The following is a 20,410-nucleotide window of genomic DNA, read 5'->3' as shown; positions in this document are numbered from 1 at the left end:
ATTAAACTTGCCAGTTATTTTGAAATCATGATTTGCAATATTAACTATGCTTCTTTGCTATATATGCCACCCCTGTAAGTAAGAAGAGGCAGGGCAGTTCACTAATAATCAATAAATAGACTACTCAAACAGATGAAGTTTGGGATTAGTTACATTGATACTCCTAGGGGTTCTGAAAGAAACAACAATATTTGTCAAGACCAGGGTGTCTAATGTGTGTGGTTCCTTTTTGGATAGAACTTACGGGAACTTTCTGGCTAATGAAATATTAGGAGATAAGACCCTTGACTTGAGTATGGCTTGACCTATGACCTTACTTCCATGACTTTATCATAGTGAGGCCCTTTTCTGTGAGATCATCTTCAGAAACTGTTTAAAACTCTTGAGTATACACTAGCTGCTGACAGTGATAAGGCCCTGAGGTTAGGCAAGGCAGGAGATGGAGATGGTGATGATGGATGTGGGATGCAGGGACTTGTAAAGCAGAGTGCACTTCTGGTTTATGTCACAAGAAAATTGAATATAGGCCCCTCTGATCTTCTGCAGCATATTAGAAACACTCAAGAACAGGCTCATTAAAGTGTTAGTGATTGATGCTTTTGGTGTCAGAATATGGTTGGAGAGTTTCAAAAGAGAAATGGCTGATGTAAAATTAGAATTTGGGAGCAAATACAAATCTCTGTGAATCATAATTTATCTATTTTTTCAACAACAGTAGTAAGTTAAGCTGTCACAAAACCCTTCAGTATAACTATATTTTGATGTTATTAAGCAAGTCTCCCTGTCTAGTGCTAGAAATCAAACAGTTCCCTGTTGTCTATGGCTCTGTTTATCCATCATATCAAGGAGAGACAAAGGGGAATTTAGAATAGGGGTATTAAATGGGGAGGAGGATGGGAGAACAGAGTAAAGAAGGGGATATGGGGAGAAGTAACTAACACTAAAGGCTTTTTTATAAAAACACATGGAAACCTACTGGTGTAGAAGCTTCCTAAAATGTACATATGTGAAAGGAATTTAAATGGACTCCACCATAGAATGGGGGAGACAATGCCCCAACTAGACATCTTATACCACCAAATAAAACTTCCAGTGCCAAGAAAGGGTTCCATCTTGTTGTGTCATTGGCCAATGGAACCCGTTGAACTCTGCAAACATCATGGACTATTGTTTGCTCTCCACAACCGATTGGTAAGGCTTTGCTGAGGACATCATTTATTTATGTCACTGAACACAGAGAAGTCAAACTGGTGCCCAACAAGAAGCTTTCTCTCTACTAGCCAGCGTTCATGGAAGGTACTTAAAATGCTACCGGAGAAGAAAGGTACCTGATGTTGAGACTAGATAGGTCATGGGCCCATGGAAAAATTATTACTATAATTTTGCTAAAGGAACACAGCAATAAAATGAGTCCTAATGACATACTACTGTAGACTAGTGACTCGGTCAACCCTCATCAGGGAAGTTTCTTCTTGCAGTAGATGGTGAGTAACACAGAGATCCGGAACTGGACAATGAGAAGACAGTGAGAAACTTTGGGGCACTCAATCCTAAGTGGGATCTCTTCATCAAAGCCTTCCCTCTCAAAGTTCAGGGATCTACTTAGAAGTGGAGGCAGAAAAATCATAAGAGTCAGAGAGGCTAGGTGACTCGAAGGAAACAGTGTCTTCAAGACACAACAGGATTGGTGCAATATGAACTCATAGACGCTGTGGCAGCATACATATGACCTGTATATGGTCAAGCCAGTGGAAGGGTCCCAGCACTGAGAAGAGGAAATGGATTCTGGGTCTCACTCATAACCAAGAAATTATTCCCAATTGATACTTGCTGGCAAGAAAAAATTCAGTTTCCTCTAGTGGAGTCTCACTGGGAATATCAATCACAACCACTGCAGGACAGCCCCCATGCCCAGGAGTAGTTAATGAATACCAAACAAACTCCGTGTCTCTGTCTCTGTCTCTGTCTCTGTCTCTGTCTCTTTCTGTTTCTCTCTCTCTCTCTCTCTCTCTCTCTCTCTCTCTCTGAACTTCATCTATCGTAAGACTCTGCTCTAGCCTTATTTCTTTTTTATTATTATTAAAAAGTTATTTATTTACATCCTGATCATAGTACCCTCCCTATCCTCTCTCCTCTATTCCTCAGAAAAGGGGATTCCCCCCTCCTACCCACCCACCCCACCTTATCAAGTTGCATCAGGACCAAACATGTCCTCTTCCCCTGTGGCCTGGTGATGCAGCCTCATCAGGAGAAAGTGATAAAAGAGCAGGCAATTGAGTCCCTGCTCCCTTTATTAGAAGACCCATATGAAGCCCGAGTTGCCCATCGGGTACATATGTGTAGGGGGCCTAGGTCCAGTCCATGCATGCTGCTTGGTTGTTGTTTCAGTGTCAGCAAGTCCCTCTGGGCCCTGGTTAGTTGGCTCTGTTAGTCTTGTGGAGCGCCTGTCGCCTCCAGATCCTTCTGTCCACTCCCTCGCTTTTCCACAAGGCTCCATATGCTTCACCCAATGTTTGGTTATGATCTCCGCATCTGTTTGGATCCACTAGTGGGTGTAGTGTCTCAGAGGACAGCTGTGCTAGGCTCCTGTCTGTGACCATAGCAGAGTATCATTAATGGTGTCAGGGGTTGGCTCCCTCCAATGGGGTGGGTCTCAGGTTGGGCCAGGCAATGGTTGGACATTGCCTCAATCTCTGCTCTGTCTTTATCTCTGCATATCTTGTAAGGAAGGTAATTTTGGGGTTGAAATTTTCGTGAGTGGGTTGGTATTCCCTTCCCACCACTAGGGGTCCTGTCTAGTTAGAGGGTGTCCTCTTCAGTCTCCATGACCCCTGCTAATAGAAGTCTCAGCTAGAGTCACCCCCATACCCTCCCAGAGGCCTGTCCTGTGCTTGGTCTCCAGTTTGCCACAGAGATGCCTGTGCCCATGGTTTCTTTCCTCTGCAGGGCCTTGGTCCTCCAACCCACGCTGCCCACCCCTCCCCACCCCTCCCCACCCAGGTCTGATCTCCGCCCTCATTTCTCTCTGTGTTCCCTCACCTATCTTGTTCCCTCACCTATCTTGTTCTCTCTCTTCAACCACTTCCACTGTCTATTTTATTTCTCCTGAAGGAGATTCAAGCATATTCCCATGGGTCCTCCTTATTACTTAACTTCTTAGGGTCTGTGAATTGTAGTATGTTTATCAGGTACTGTATAATAAAAATCCACTTATAAGTGGGTACATACCATGTGTGTCTTTCTGGGTCTGGGTTACCTCATTCAGGATCATCTTTTCTAATTCTGGATGGAAATCCGAATGGATTTCACCTACAAATTTCACGATTCCCTTGTATTTAATAGCTGAGCAGTATTTCCATTGTGTAAGTGTACCACAATTTCTTTATTCATTCTTCAGTTGAGTGACATCTAGATTGTTTCCAGAATCTGCATATGATGAATATGGCTGCTATGAACATAGTTGAGCAAATGTCTTTGTTGTGTGGTGGAACATCTTTTGGGTATATTCCAAGGAGTGGAATAGCTGGGTCTTGAGGTAACCCTATTCCCAATTTTCTGAGAAAGCACCAGATTGATTTCCAAAGTGGTTGTACAAGTTTTCATTCCCACCAGCAATAAAGGAGTGTTTCCCTTTCTCCACATCCTCACTAGCACGTGCTGTCACTTGATTTTTTGATCTTAGCCATTTTAATGGGCGTAAGATGGAATCTCAGAGTCGTTTTGATTTTTATTTCCCTGATGACTAAGGACATTGAACATATCTTTAAGTGTTTCTCAGCAACTCAAGAGAATCTTCTGTTGAGAATTCTTGGTTTAGCTCTGTATTCCATTTTTTAACTGGACTATTTTGTTTTCTGATGTTTAAATTTTTGAGTTCTTTATATAGTTTGGATATTAGCCTCTTTTCAGTTGTAGAATTGGTGAAGACTTTTTCCAAATATGGAGACCGCCATTTTGTCTATTGACAGTGTTTTTGGCCTTACAGAAGCTTTTTCAGTTTCAGAAGGTCCCATTTATTATTTGTTGATCTTAGATCCTGAGCTGTTGGTGTTCTGTTAAGGAAGTTGTCTCTTATACCAATGTGTTCAAGGCTCTTCCCCACTTTCTCTTGTATTATATTAACATATTCAGTTTAATGTTGAAGTCTTTGATCCATTTGGACTTGGGTTTTGTGCAGGGTGATAAATTTGCATTTCTCTACATGTAGACATCCAGTTAGACCAGCACCACTTGCTGAAGATGCTATCTTTTTTCCATTGTATGGTTTTGGCTTCTTTGAGAAAATTCAAGTGTCTATAGATTAGTGAATTTATTTCTGGGTCTTCAATTAGATTCCACTGACCAACCAGTCTATTTCTATGCCCGGAGCATGCAGTTTTTACTACTATTGCTCTATAGTACAGCTTGAAATCAGAGATGGAGCTACCTCCAGAAATTTTTTTTATTGAATATGATTGTTTTAGCTATTCTGGGTTTTTTGTTTTTCCATATGAAGTTGAGAATTTTTCTTTCAAGGTCTGTAAAGAATTGTGTTGATATTTTGATGGAGAGTGCATTGATTATGTAGATTGCTTTTGGTAAGATATCCATTTTTACTATGTTAATCCTACTGATCCATGAACATGGGACATCTGTCCATCTTCTGATATCTTCTTCAATTTCTTCAGAGACTTGAAGTTCTTGCCATATAGGTCTTTGACTTGCTTGGCTAGAGTTACATAAAGATATTTTATATTATTTGAGGCTATTATAAAGGATGTAGTTTTCCCTAATTTCTTTCTCAGTCAGTTTGTCATTGGTATACAGGAGGGCTACTGATACTTGGAGTTTATTTTGTATCCATCCACTTTGCTGAAGGTGTTTATCAGCTGTAGGAGTTCTCTGGTAGAATTTTTGTGGTCACTTATGTATACTATCATATTATCTGCAAACAACAATACTTTGACTTCTCTTTCTAATTTGTATCCCCTTGATCTCTTTTGGTTGTCTTATTGTTCTGGCTAGGACTTCAAGTACTATATTGAAGATATATAGTCAGAGAGTGGGCAGCCTTGTCTTGTCTCTGATTTCAGTGGAATTGCTTTACATTTCTTTCTATTTGATTTGGTGTTGACTATACACTTGGTGTATATTGCCTTTATTGTATTTACAGATGTACCTTGTGTTCCTGATCTTTCCAAGACTTTTAACATGAAGAGGTGTTGGATTTTGCCAGTGCTTTTTCAGCATCTAAGGAGATGATCATGTGGGGTTTTTTTCTTCCAGTTTATTTATATGGTGGATTACATCATTGGATTTCCATATATTGAACTACTCTTGCATGCCTGGAATGAATCCTACTTGATCATGATGGATGGTATTTTTTGATGTGTTCTTGGATTTAGTTTGTGAGTATTTATTATTTTTGCATCAATGTTCATAAGGGATATTGGTCTGAAATCCTCTCTCTTTGTTGAGTCTTTGTGAGGTTTAGATATGAGGGTGACTGTGGCCTCATTGAGTTCGGTAGTGTTCCTTCTGTTTCTATATTGTGGATTAGTTTGAGGAGTAATGGTATTAACTCTTTTTTGATGTCTGGTAGAATTATGCACTAAAACTATCTGGCCCTGGGCTTTGGTTGGGAGACTTTTTTTATGACTGCTTCTATCTCCTTAGGGGTTGTATGACTATTTAAATGGTTTACTTGGCTTAACTTTGGTAAGTGAAATCTATCAAGAAAATTATCCATTTCGTTTAGATTTTCCAATTTGTGGAATACAGGCTTTTGAAGTAAAACCTAAGGATTCTTTGGATTTCCTCAATGTTTGTTGTTATGTCCCCTTTTCATTTCTGATTTTGTTAATTAGGATACTCTCTCTCTCTGTTTTTTAGTTAGTTTTGCTAAGGACTTGTCTATTTTGTTGATTTTCTCAAAGAACAAGTTCTTGGTTTTGTTGGTTCCTTATATTGTTCTCTTTGATTCTAATTTATTGATCTCAGCCCTGAGTTTGATGAATTCCAGCTGTCTACTCCTTTTGCATGTGCTTGCTTCCTTTTTCCTCCTAAAGCTTTCAGATGAGCTGTTAAGTTACTAGTATGGGATCTCTCCAATTTCTTCATGAAGGCACTTAATGCTATGAACTTTCCTCTTAGCACTACTTTCATTGTGTCCTATAAGTTTGGGTATGTTGTGCCTTCATTTTTTATTAGATTTTAGGAAGTCTTTAATTTCTTTCTTTCTTTCTTTCTTTCTTTCTTTCTTTCTTTCTTTCTTTCTTTCTTTCTCTCTTTCTTTCTCCCTTGACACAGTGGTCATTGAGTAGGGAGATGTTCAGTTTCCATGAGTGTGTAAGCTTTCTGTTATTTCTGTTATTGTTGAAGTCCACCTTATATCATGGTGATCTGATAAAGTACAATGGGTTAATTCAATTTTCTTGTGTCAGTTGAGGTTTGCTTTGTGAGAAAGTTCTGTGTGGTACTGATAAGAGAATATATTCTTTTGTGTGTGAGTGAAATGTTCTGTAGACATCTATTAGGTCCATTTGATTCATGCATCTGCTATTTTCATTATTTCTCTATTAAATTTCTGTCTCTATGATCTAATTATTGGTGAGAGTACCTGCTGGGCACTGCCATCTTGGAAAGCTTGTGGCTTCTATCTCTAGGCTTATTTCTTATTCTCTTCTTTATTTTTACTTCCAGCTACTCTGCCTCATTGGGAAAGCCATACATTTCTTGGTATAAGGCATCTATGTTGAAGATGACTGCAGTTGGCTTGACAGTTAAAACTGCTATTTCTGTTTTTTATCTTGAGGTATGATCTTGTGGAATGGGGCTAAAATCAGGTCAGAAAAGCAGGTGGTTACCACCATAGAAATGACTTTTGTTTTAAAGATAGCATAGTATTTTATATTTAAACTCTTAAATTAAGCTTTTAGAAATGTTAGTATTTAACAAAATGGCTTTAACAACTGACATTGTAACCATCAGCTTTTGTCAGCTGGTTTCAGCAGGGTACTTAATGCTTCTGCCTTTAACTTTCACAATGTTTTTTTACCAGACTTACTGTAATATGAACATGTATTCTGGGTGCTGCTAGAACACTGCTACATTCACTTTCCATTTTTCTTATTTAAGTCTTTAAGTGCTTTGTCAGCTAGGGAAGGGAGATGGGTAGGTAGGGCTTGGGTAAGTGGAGACTAGAGAGAGAAAAAGGAAGAAAATGGCAGGCCAAACCCTGAGGAGTAGTTTGCATGGAATGCAGCCTCTGAGGTTTAGGTTGTTTATGGAGTTGGTAACTGGAGAATCAAGAACATGGTTTGGGAGTTTGGTTTAGAGGGCATGGTGGAAAACACCAGACTCTTGCCTGCGTTCAGCTGCTAGAACCAAATAATGAGCCCAAATAACAAATAAAACCAGGAAGTCAGTTTACTAGATTGTTTTTGTTTAATTTGAAAGTGTAGGTATGGGGGTATGGGGGGTAGGGAGGAGACAAACAATTTAGTTGAGAACAGGAAATATAGAGATCCTGATTACAAACCCCAAACCACAAATGTTAGGTTCTTCCTTTCAGCGTTTCAGTATCAGGAGAGGAAAAAGTCTTAATACTTCTAGAGAAACAAGAACACTCACTTTAAAAGGTTATTATAAAAAGTCCCTGATTCTTAATTTTAAAAAAACCCTTTTTATCCATTCTTTGTGAATTTCACACCATGCGACCCCATCCTACTCTTCTTCTCCTTGTTCCATCATATCTGCCCTCTGCCTGGGCAACCTCACCACCAAAAGAAAATAAAAGATTAAAAAAACAAAACAACCATTCTCCTGCAATCATCTCATCACGGAAGCTGTAGTGTGCCACCGTGTGTCCCACAGTATACCCTTTGACCACACATCTTTACTTGCAAATGTTCATTGCAATGGATCATTTGGTCTGGTTTGAAGCCTCCAGCTTCTGCTGCATTATTAATACTGGATTCTCACCCAGACTTTTCTCTGATAACCTGTCATTGCCCTGTGTGGAAACCCTGCAATTTTGGATCTATAGGACTGACCCCTTCACTCACTCCAGAAGTTCATAGATGCAGTAGATGTTGGGGTAGGATAACTCAAAGCCTTGGATCTGGGTGTGGGTAGTTGCTAGGTTGGACAGCCTGCTAGCCTCTCCTACACCCATACCACCAGGGTAAACTCTCTCCAGCACTACCCAGCCTAGCTCACCCAGTGAAACAACCACCAAGGGGTGGGGCTAGCTCTTCATGCCCTGGGGATCTGCTCACTTACTGCCTCCTACCATTGTCAGCTCTCCCTAGTGCTGTAGCTGGTGAGGGGTGGGGCCAGCTCTCCTGTTCTCATGACCATGGAGGGGCACTTGGGTGTCTTTCTTCTGGCTGCCCTGGGCTGGTGGGGCTTTGGGATAGCTTCTTAAGTTTTTAAAATACACTTGACTGGATGTGAAATAACAATAAACATTTCTGTTCCATACCCTTGAGATATAATCTTCAAAATTCCTTTTAGTTGGATGACATTTATCTTTCAAACATCAACTCTGATAGATTGAACTTTTCCCCTACATTTATTCTCTCTCTCTCTCTCTCTCTCTCTCTCTCTCTCTCTCTCTCTCTCTCTCTGTGTGTGTGTGTGTGTGTGTTTTGTGTTGTATGTGTGCCGTTTTGTGTAAGGGTCAAAGGACAGCTTGCAGGGGTCTGTTCTTTCTCTTCTCCAATCAGGTGAGTCTCAGGGATTGACTCAGATTAACAGGCTTAGTGACAATTACTTTTACCAGCTGAGCATCTCAGTGGCCCAGAATGTTTAGATGACTCCCAGTGTCAGACTGAACACACATTTATACCTGGAAACTGAGTTGCAAATGTACAGACTGTTATTTTTACCATTGATGCACACTGGGATAGTATCATCTGAGATACCCTACACCGTCCATGGAGGAAATGGGACCCCAGTATCTCCTTAGGAGCTGTGGGGTAGTAAGAGATTTATGGAGGAGGAAGACTATACTTTCCAAACTTCAAAGCTGGAAGAGTGTTCAATGAGCTAATGTCAACGATGATAAAGGACCATGGGTCATTTCTAGCAACAGTTTATAACATGGTATTGTCACTAGAATCTGAGATCTGTATTTTGTCTCAACAAAATTCCCTGGGACACAGACATGCATAGAGGCAAATAGATTAATTTAAAGCTGGCTGTGAAGAAGACAGAGGAAGGAGACTGTTTCAAATCAACCTCCATCTCTCCATGGAGGTTCTTCTTGGGGAGGAAAAAAAAGGCTCGGAGAGACAGTCTTCATCATCTAGAGGTGTACTGCTTTTCTCCTCTCTGTAGGGAGCCTCTCAGTGCATTTGGCTTTCCTACATCTGACTTTCCTATAACTACTACCAGAGCCCAACAAGGACCTCAGCGTTGAAGGATTAGGGATGGAGGGAAGATAAAAGGAAGAAAGAAGCTACGCTGAACCCTGTTACATTATCTCAAACTATATCAATTTGTGTGGTGAATACTCTTAAGATGAATGGATTTGAGAAATGTATGCTGTGGGCAGACTCTCTGACCTCTGCCTCCTTCCTGTGGGAAGAGCATGAAGGCCACATGTGAAGAAATCGAGAAACAGAGATACTTGTCTAAGCAGGCAAAGGGAGCTGAGACAAGAAGGGCTTCTGGATAAACCTTAGAACTGAGAGGAAACCTCCTTCAGTGGGAAGAATAAGAAATGTAAATAAAAGTGCAGTTAAGAGCTTTGAATGAAATTTCAGTATTTTATGAGACTGCAATGGTTTTCACATCTCTTTTGAAGTCAAGCTGAACCAGGAGCCCAGGAATATACCCACTGGAGGAGACCTGGTGACTGGCAATCTGACAAGAGGCAGCACTTGTTGTGGGGGTAGGGACAAAGGATAAGGACACCAGGGCTAGACTCTGCTCTGTCTGACTAGACACTCCTGGGGAAGTTACTTCTCCACTGGGGCTCCCTGAGTTGATTTTGTCTTGTTTATAAAATATAGGGAGTTTCCAAATTTAGTTTCTGGTAGAACATAAGATCTGTAGTTTATGGTTCTTGGTATGTATGCATGGTTTTATAACAAATGAGTCAAAAAAAATCTAGTGGCTTAAAATTCCAATACTGACTGCTCTTTAAGGCCGCCTGGGCTGTTTGGCTCCAGTGGTGTCGTTTTATGCTTCACGTGGTCCTGGTTGAGTTATATTGTGAAGCTAAACTGAGTGGCCAAGTAGGCTGGAGGTAGACTATGTAAGAATTCTCTATTATGTTTGGTCCCTTAATGAGTGACTGGAACAGTGGACATCAGGGTACAAGCTGGCTTTCTCTTCAGGATGATGGCACAATTTGTTACAATGACAACCAGTTTGTAAGAGAGAGAATTCAACAGACTCCCAAGGGCTATATCTAGAGTAGACACAGCATGACGCTTTTCATATTATATTGTTACAGTTTCACGGCAGTGGGAGATGGGAAACTGGAAGCATTATCTTCATAACAAAATTTACCACCAAATTGTTGAAATGCTAATTGAAGGTCAGAAAAGATAGAAAGACAAACCAACAGAAGGAAGAGAGCCCGAGAGGAAACACAGAGTCAGAGACCCGCTTATCTACGCAATCAGGAACACCACAAAAACACTAAACTACAAGCTAGAATATGTTTGCAGACGATCCGGTGCAGACTAGGGCAGGGTGTGTGCATGCTGCCTCAGGCTCCGTGAGTCCACAGGATCTATGCTCATGTTAGTTTAGAAGGTTTTATTTTCATCGTGGTCTCCATCCCCTCTGACTCTTACATTCTTTCAGCCTCCTCCTTCTCAGGGTTTCCTGAGATCTGGGGGGGAGGGATTTGATGTATACATCCCATCTGAGTGTTCCAAGGTCTGTCAACTTCTATAGAGTGCCTGGCTGTGGTCTCTGTATTTCTTCTCATCTGCTGCAGGAGGAAGTTTCTCTGATGATGGCTGAGCAAGGCACTGATCATATTTATCTCTCTCCCTTGCTGAAATCTTAGACTACATTCCTAAAGCTAGCCCCCAACGTATTTCCTTATTTGGCCACTGACTCATTCCTGAGACTTACCACCAAGGTCCAGCAATCAAAATTCATTATTTGGCTAACCTGACCAGTCAAGACTTACCAACTCACCCTAACACACACTTCCTCCCCCCACCCTCTCCTTAAAAGCCTAGTCCTTAGCCAAGTAGACATGGTGGCTGCAGTCCTTTAATCCCAGTCTTTGGGAGGCAGGGGCAGGCAGAGATCTTTGAATTCAAGGGCCAGCCTGTTCTACCAAGAGAGTTCCAGGACAGCCAGGGCTATTACACAGAGAAACTCTGTCTCAAAAAACAAAAACAAAACAAAACAACAACCACAACAACAACCAACCAAACAACCAACCACCACCAACAGCCAAAAAAAAAAACAAAAAAACCCGAAACCAAAACCAAAAAAAAAAAAAAAAAAAAAAAAAAAAAAAAAAACCAAACCAAAAAACGCGCCCCAAAACAAAAAAGCCAAAAAAAACCCCAACCCCCCTCCCCGCCAAAAATCCCCAAACCAACCAACCAACCAACCAACCAACCAACCTCCCTCGCCAAAACCTACTCCTGCAACAATAGCTCCCATCTGCCTTTCACCAATCTAGAGGCAGCCTACCCCGCTGCTTCTCCCTCTGTGGTAATAAATCTCCTTTGTGCTGAAAACTTGGTGTCTTGGTGTGTTCTGTACCAACTCTGAGGGGACCTCTTACTAGTTCCATCCATTTGTCTACAAATTTCATGATGTCATTTTTTTGTATAATACATTCAATTTATTGGTCTTTGGGGGAATGAGATACATCACCTTATTATAACCAAGCCATTAGTCTTGTCGCTTCGTCAACATTAGCTGGGTCATTTTCATGGCACAGGCCTTTCTGCACAGATTTAAGAGAAAGGCTTTTTGAAAAGTTTGCAAGTTCTTTCTGTATATTTACAAAAAGTTCATTCTGTTAACTTTTTTTTTTATTGTTCATAATGTTTAGTAGTAACTGATTTTGCCTTGCTTTCAGCCTTGAAGGTAGTTTTGGCTGGCTATATGAAATACCTTCCTGGACTTCGGTCCTTTTAAATTTTTTAGCCATTGTCAAACTTTGGGAAGTTCATGCAGATACTCATATTCCCAGTGACAGCATCCATAATCTCAGAACACAGGAAGTACATGATGTCATTACTTTAATAACTGAATAACACTCCATTGTGTAAATGGACCACATTGTCTTTGTCTATTCTTCTGTTGAGAGGCATCTGGGTTGCTTCCAATTTTTGGCCACTGTAAATAGAGTAGCAATGAACATGGTTGAGCAAGTGTCTCAGTAGTAGGATGAAGCATCCATATCTTGTTCAATTTTGATATGATAGTTTTTTGTTTTATTCTGTTATATTTTTTAAACCACTATGGTAAAGGTTAACAATAGAACTGTCATTTATGGTTTACCTGAAAAAAGGAAAATGAGTTTTCTTCAATGAAGTGATGCTTGGTTTATCAACCTCTTTAAGGCAACCCTCATGTGTAGAAGTAGATGGCCAACGTGTAGTAAACTCCATAGTTTTTGTGTGTGCTTTTATTTGGTTATAGTTTGGTGGGTATTTTGGGATTTTTTTTATTTTTCCTTTTGGTTTTGGGGGATTTGTTGTTTTGGGTTTTTGCTTGGGAGAAGGGGTCTGGAAGGACTTCGGGGAGGGGAATAATGTGATCAAAATATATTTAAATAATAAAAGCATATAATAAGAAAATAAAAGCAAGCACAAAAGAAAGGAGTCTAGTCTTAGGTCATCCTGCATAGATCAGTATAAGAAAAAGTGAGACTGTATGTATTGAAATATTGTACAGTGTCATATGTACAGTTTTTGTTTCTTAGTATTTAAAAAACTTTATTATTTTATGGGTATGGCGATTTGCCTGAATGCATGTGTATATAGTGACCTTGGAGACCAGCATGGGGTGTTGGGTCCCCTGGAACTGGAAGTACAGATGACTGTGAACCACCATGTGGTGCTGGGAATAGAACACAGGTCCTTTGGAAGAGTAGCCAGTGCTCTTAACCACCGAGCCATCTCTTTAGCCCCTATTTCTTTTTTAAAAAATGTTTTATTAATTTATTCAGATTACATCTCAATTGTTATCCCATCCCTTGTGTCCTCTCATTCCTCCCTCCCTCCTGCTTTTACCTATTCCTTTCCCCTAGGACTATGACCGAGGGGGACCTCCTCCCCACTATATGGTCATAGGCTATCAAGTCTCATCTTGGTAGCCTGCTTATTCTTTCTCTGAGTGCCACCAGGCTAGCCCCTATTTCTTTTTGAGCCAGAGTTCACTATGTAGCCAAAGCTAGCTTGCAATTCACTATGTAGCTAAGGCTGGCATTGAACTCATTAGCCAAATGCTAGGATTACTGATGTGCCTCATTGTGTTTGGCCAAATTTTATGTTTTTTGTGTGCTATCTATTTAAAAATAAGATATTTGATTAATGTGATTGCTCTTCTTGGTTGTCAACTTGACTACATTTGGAGTGAACTAAAACCAAAATGGGGCACATGTGTGTGGTGTTTTTGCTTAACCTAAAGTGAGAAGATCCACACCTAATCTGGATCTTTAGTGCGGGAAGGCACATCTTTAATCCAGAGAAGACACACCTCTATTGTCGGCCATGCCTTCTGCTGGAAGCCTATAGCCTCATATATATCCTCATGTGTGGAAGAAGGAAGTTTGCTCTTTACATTCTTGCTTTTGCCTTGCTAGCAAGTCCATTTCTTCATTAGCGTTAGAGCCTACTTTTTGGGAATTGTGGAAGGACTTTGGGACTTTGATCTAGAAAAGCCATTGACTGTTGAGAGCTCAGTGAGAAGTTCTGTAGAAGCCTGGAAGATAAAGAATGTTGAGGTCAATGCAGATGATGGAGGCTTGCCTTCTGAAGTTTACAGACTATCCAACCCATTTGTTACTTTGCATTAAGATTCTGTGGTTTTGGTTAATTGGGGCTGAAGAATCAGCTGTGACTAACAAGATTCCAGAACCACTAAAGTAAAACCTTTGATTGGTTACTTGGTGCTGGACAGCTGGAGCTGAGAAATTGTGGTGATTAAGAAGAGACCAGCATCATTTTCTTGGAAGCGTTTCCTAAGAGTAGCTCACAGAAGCTGTGGTTCAGTCATGGCCAAGGTTATACCTTATGCTGGCAGTCGAAGTTAGTTGAAGTTGGTAGTGTGTTTTGATGGTATGAAGGACTCATGCGGAGCAGCCAAGGCTTGGCATTGCATAGCAGGGTTAGAGTCCCTGAAGAGAACCCAGGAGAGGCTACTGGTGAAAGTGCAACCCAGTTGCAGCAGGAGACTCCAGCATTTTGTAGATGCCTGTACCTTGAATGACCATCAAAAACAGCAGCAGCAGTGGAGTGGAGCCAACCAGAGCCATGATGATAAGCTGTGTGTTCTGTAGAGGTCGGAGCCAGAAGGGAGGCCCAGGCCCTTTTAAAGAGACCAGAAAATTGTGAGTGAATACTAGATAATTAGACATTGAGTTACTTACACTTTTGGAGTTTGGCTTTGCTTTGTTCAGATTGTTACTATGACCTGGTTCTTCCCTTTTGAAGTAAGAAAGTAAATAAATTTTAAATTTGATTGGAATCATGGTTGAGAGACTGGGTTTTAAAAGATACTTTTTAAAAAAGAGACTGAACCTTAAAAGTATTTGAATTTGTAAGACTGTGGACTTCTATGTTTGAAAATATTTTATATTGTGATGCCAATATTAATGTGTAATCTTGGGATGAACAAGAAAGGAAATGTTATAGCTTAACAGTGATTTGTTTGTGTGTTGAGTTGACAAGGGGTCAGTTGTGTTAGATAATTTTATGTCAACTTTACACAAGGTAAAGTCAACTGACAAGAAGGAGCCTCAATTAAGGAAATGATTTCATAAGATGGGGCTGTAGGCAAGCCCGTGGGTCATTTTCTTAGTGATTGATATGGGAGTGCCTACTGTGGGTGGTGCCATCCCTGGGACTCAGGATCCTGGGTTCTATAAGAAAGCAGATGGAGCAAGTCAGTAAGCAGCAACAGCACCTCTCCATGGGCTCTGTATAAGCTCCTGCCTCCAAGTTCCTGCCCTGTTTGAGTTCCTATCCTGACTTTCTTTTATGATAAACAGTGCTGTGGAATTATAAGCCAAATAAACCCTTTCTTCCCCATGTTACTTTCATCACGGTTTTATCACAGCAATGATAACCCTAAGACAATCAATAAGTGTGTAATTGTTTACTGGGCCAATCTCCCTGGTCACTGAAAGGAAAATGGCCCATATGTGCTGCAGTAATCTCTTCTGCATCCATTCTGTTTCCATAGCAACAACTCTCAACCTGCTGCCCATCTTTCCCAGAAGGGGGTGTCCTCTCTGTCCTCACCACAGACTGCTGCTCCAGCTTCCTCTCCAGCTAGGAAGAGCAGTCTAGGAGTCGCCCATAATACCTTTCTTGACTGAGTTATGAGTTAGAAGCTTCACATACAATACAATTTTATTTCAGCAGAATTTCAGAGTTAGTTCATTACAATACTTTCAAATGCTTTTTAGATGGCGCTTGGTCTCCTTAGGGGAGAATCCTGTCTGTCGGATTTCTTATTACAGTATGCCTCTCTCCATTACAGTGTAGTGTCTTCATCAATGGAGCAGGATATGCCTTACTCTATTGTCTTGTTGGTGGGAAGAAAAGAGTTATCTAGCTTCATATGGCATCTTTAGACCATTCTGGTTCTTGTGGCGACGTCTTCTGTCTCCTTGAAGGATGCTTGCCCTGATGGCTTTTGGTGTTGGATGTTGGTGCTGGGTTGCTTGCAGTCTGGCTTCTCTAAGCTAGGTAGAGTCTGGTGTGCTTTCTGGATGCCAACCTCATTCATTTCTTTTGGCTTTAAATGTCCTTTGAATCTCTGTGTGTATTAATGGACATGATAGGGTATGTGGGCTGTAAGACAACCACCTCCCAGAGTTCCAGACAGGGAGTGGGTGGAGGAAGAACTCTTGCTCCAGTTGTTCAGTTTGTCAGAGGCTTAGTTTGGGGAGAGAATCTGGAACATACTTTTACTGGTGTTTTCTTTCTTAGGCTTTCAGTAGCTCTGGGCTGTAAAGGGTGGATTCCTCTTCTGATTTAAATTCTCTTTTCTATCACTTTCGGTTTTATGGTTCTCTTATCTCCAGAATAGAAAAAATTCCATATCAAGATGATATATTAAATGGGGACAAAAGAAATTTAGACTTTGATGGGGACAAGAGAGGGCGATGGTTTGTGCATATATGATGAGTACATATCATTTTTATGAATGAAAATGTCATCGTGAACCCATTTGGACAATTAATACACACTTGTACAATCTGAGAAAAAAAAGATTAGACTTTCTAGCCTGTTGTGTTAATTCAAAGTATCATCAGTTGTTATCTTTCTTCGTTCCTTTTTTTCCTTCTATTTTGGTGTGGATGTATGTGATGAGGGTGTGGTGTTTGTATGTGCATAGGCGCTTGGATGCTGGAGGTCAACATTAGCCATCTTTTATCTCTTTCCACCTTATTTTTTGAATGAGACTTTGATTAAAACAAGAACTTATTGATTGGGTAGACTTGTAGTTTATGAGCCTCGTGGAGATTCCTGTTTACACTTCCAATCACAGGAATCACAGACATTTGTTACACGCGCTTGCTTTTATGTGGGTGCTCGGGATCCAAACTCAGGTCCTCATTCTTGTGCATCTTCTAACCCCTCCTTATTCCTTCTTCAGCAGCCAGCTTTACCTCTGTGCTTCTCACTCTTTAGCAGCCAGCTTTACCTCTGTGCTTCTCACTTCCCACAGGTGGTTACTTGGATGATTAGTGAAATACTATAAATGTGAATCTACAACAATATCATTCAAATATTTCTGTTGCTCCTTTTGACCAAACAATACTAACTGATGCAGGCGACATGTTATGTATACAATTTGCCTGAAGATAACTTCATCTCTTTTGTTTGCTGGGGCTTTTCTAAGTATTATCTAAAAGGGTGTCCCTACCCAGATCTAGCTGATAGGACATTCTCTACCGTTGAGTGGAGAGTGGGGTCTGACTTTCATGCAAACTCTGGTGCCTCATATTTGACCACATCCGCTTGATGGGGAGGCCTGGTGGCACTCAGAGGAAGGATAGCAGGCTACCAAGAAGAGACTTGATACCCTATGAGCATATACAAGGGGAGAAGGTCCTCCTCAGTCACAGACATAGGGGAGGGAGTAGGGGGAAAGCGGGAGGGAGGGAGGAATGGGAGGATACAAGGGATGGGCTAACAATTGAGATGTAATATGAATAAATTAATAAAATATTTTTAAAAAGAATGTCTGTTGATGGTATGGAGGGGAATAGTACCATTCCTGCATCACAGTAGGAGACTCAGGTCAGAGTTGGGGAGGAGAAACAAAACCTACCTCAGGATGTCAGGAAATGATAGAAATCACCCTGGATACTTGTTGGCAAAGACGGTGGGAGCAGAGCTATAGTCTGACATGGGCAGGAGGCTTTCCTCTATGAAAAAGCCGAGGCTGAGACTTCAATTGAAACGATATAGACAAAGATGGACACAATTGGTACCTTCAGCTTTTTTTCTTACAGCAAAATTTCTTTTATATGAAGTTGAGTTTGTTGACCTTTAAATCAATTGCATGTGTCCTAATTGCTTTTCATGTTCTGATGTATGGAACCTAGGAGACTCACGGTGAAGATGTTTATCAGTGAGTTTGAAGGAAGTAGCCTGGGCCTGAGGTAAACCAGAAACTTGCTACCTAAAACAAATTGGCCTCAAACTCAAAGAGATATCCCTGCCTCTGTATGTTTGGCCCTTGAACTTTCATGAGCAGAGGTTCCCACCCTGGACCAGCTAGTCAGAAAGAATGAAAAAGAGAAGAGGAAGCAAAGCTCAGCAATTGGCCTCTCTTTGTTGGAGCTGTAGATTGCAAACAAGCAGAGGAGAATGGAACCATCTGTGTCCTTGTGGTGATGGTTGGATCTCATGAATAGCTTAATACAGGCATGAGAGGTTGATCACAGAAATGCCTTTGATCGTTGATATGTATATATTCACCTGTTGGTGTATAAGCATTTCCCCTCTTGTGCTGTCAACTGAAAGGGCCCAGAAGAAATGATGCCATGGTAGTAAAGAACACAGGCAGCACCCAGATCTCAGTTTCCAACAAAAGCAATCTGGGTGCTTTGGAGAAAAGGTTGTCTGCAGAACTCTAATAAGAAGTAAAAATGTGACTGAACTTTTTGTAGTGGCATAAAATAAGGGAATACAAAATAAAACAAACAAACAATATCCTCCCCCCCCAAAGATGAGGTGTTCATCAAAGAGGTATGGCACAGTTCTCAGTAGCAAAAGGTGAAACACTGAATAACAGAACAAGATGCTATTATATTATTATTCTAATTAGAAAATAAACATCGGAGTGGCTGCTAATACTAAACAACGACCAAATAAGTAAGTAAGTTTGAGACTACACACATTTCCCACCATAGAAAAACCCCAAGTAATTCATGTACTTATTTTGCTCTCAAAGAAGAGAGGTTTAACTTGTTACTCAGTAAGTGTGGGACATATATTGTGACTTTTTTTTCTAAAGAATGGATCCTGAAAATGGAGAAAAGAGAGTAACTTTAAAGTAGGGAAGTTTGAAAAGCACTCTGCATGTCACATGACCTAGGTTAGCATGTGCAGTGATTCATCACTGTACCCTTGATGGAATGAGAGTGCAATGTTACCTCTATGGTGTTCTTTCCCCAGAAGAATCATGGGGAAAACATCACAAAACATCAGAAGGGCACTCTTCAAAATACCTTACCTGTGCCATTAAAAGAAGAGAAATGTCACAGCCAAAAGGAGCCTGAGAAGACATGCAGACAAAATGATGTTCATATGGTGTCTGAGGTAGAATCCAAGAAGAAGACAAGCTGAAAGTGAAGAAAATGTGGACCCTAGCTGATAACCATATGCCAGTACCAGATCCTTAATCATGACAAGATGTTGACGTTGTAGAGAACCAAGATGAGGAGCATCTGTATTTTGTTGTTGTTGTTGTTGTTTATTTCAGTTTATCTCCTAAGTGCAAATTATTCTGCAGTAGTTAATATTCAAAAATTGGCAAGGTAAAATGAGATCCCAATAAACTATAATATGTCTCGTCTTCTTCATGTGACAACTATGCATATTTCCTTAAGTTGCCAAGACTTTTCATTTATGGTGTAGAGGTGACAATGGCCATAGCATCAATGAAATAAGCTAACACAGCTGATGTTCTGTGCCTAGCCCAGAGTTATTTGCTAACTTCCCTGCCTCACTATTAGTTTTTCTTTCTCTATTCCCATTCTTGCCTAACAGAGTAGAACGGCTCCCTTCTAGCTGCACTCTGAGAATAGACTACCCATTAATATCCGCTTTCTCTTGATTCATCCACTCTAGTCTGCGGCATTTGAAAAGCTGGTTCCTGCATGGGTGCTTGCTAAGAGGGCCTTTCCAGAAATGCGTTTGCTTTTCTACAGAGCAGTGCCTTTCCTAAGACATGGGGGCAGATGATCCAGGGAGCTGGCAGATGGCTGTGTGCCTCTCCATTGGGTTAGCCTTCTGGCCCTTTCCTTGTAATTGTTGTTCTCTGGATCGGATCATTGTTAACACTCACCAGGCCTTCCTGGCACAGCACTGCAAGGACAGTGAGCCAAGGGAACCAAAGCCAGACTATTTCATCCTTGTCACCAGCAGGGCATTGTAGGTAGAGTTACTGTGTCCCTGGATCCTGCCATCTTCTTGTCTAGGCATAGAAGTAAATGCCTTTCTCTCTCACAAGATTATTTTGAGGACCAGCATTGAATATAAAACATGAAGGATAAAGTCATGCTGAATGTTGCCTTTGTGCTCTACAATTTCCTGCTCATCTCAGATCTTTTCTTTGAAGCAGATCATATCATTGCATCATGTTTTAATAAAAAAAATATTGTCTTTGGGCTATTAAGTTATTTTGTCCAAGTCTGGTATAGAGCATAGCCAAGATTCGACCTAAGATCCCTTGCTTCCAGCTTGGGGCTCACTTGTGATACTGTATGTTGTGATGTCATTTGACCTTCTTTGAACCTCATGTGCAAGACTGCTTCCTTAGTTGGTGGCACTCCATTCAATACCAGCAAGTGAATAATTTCCATACTCATTGTGTGGTTCTTGTAGCCCACTGCTCCCATTTCAGTGTGGCCTTTGCAGTCCGAGAGCAGCAGAAGTTAGGCTTCCTTGGTCTCTAAGTCTTCCCCTGCCCCCATGAATAGCTAGCTTTACTATCTACCATTGATAGACATAGAACCCAACAGCCCTCTCCTCAA

General features: G+C 40.8%; 1 pseudogene across 1 annotated transcript; it reads right to left on the bottom strand.

The window, feature by feature from the left end:
• Window positions 1-11,842: 11,842 nt before the first annotated feature.
• LOC311592887 (ribosomal biogenesis factor-like) lies at window positions 11,843-12,118 on the bottom strand (annotated as a pseudogene). The gene has a single exon. The product of its transcript is annotated as a ribosomal biogenesis factor-like (transcript).
• Between the last annotated feature and the right edge of the window lie 8,292 nt (window positions 12,119-20,410).

Source organism: Acomys minous (genome assembly GCF_964271855.1).
Source record: "Acomys minous genome assembly, chromosome: 2".
In the NCBI taxonomy this organism is placed as follows: domain Eukaryota; kingdom Metazoa; phylum Chordata; class Mammalia; order Rodentia; family Muridae; genus Acomys; species Acomys minous.
This window is presented reverse-complemented; position numbering and strand designations above follow the sequence as displayed.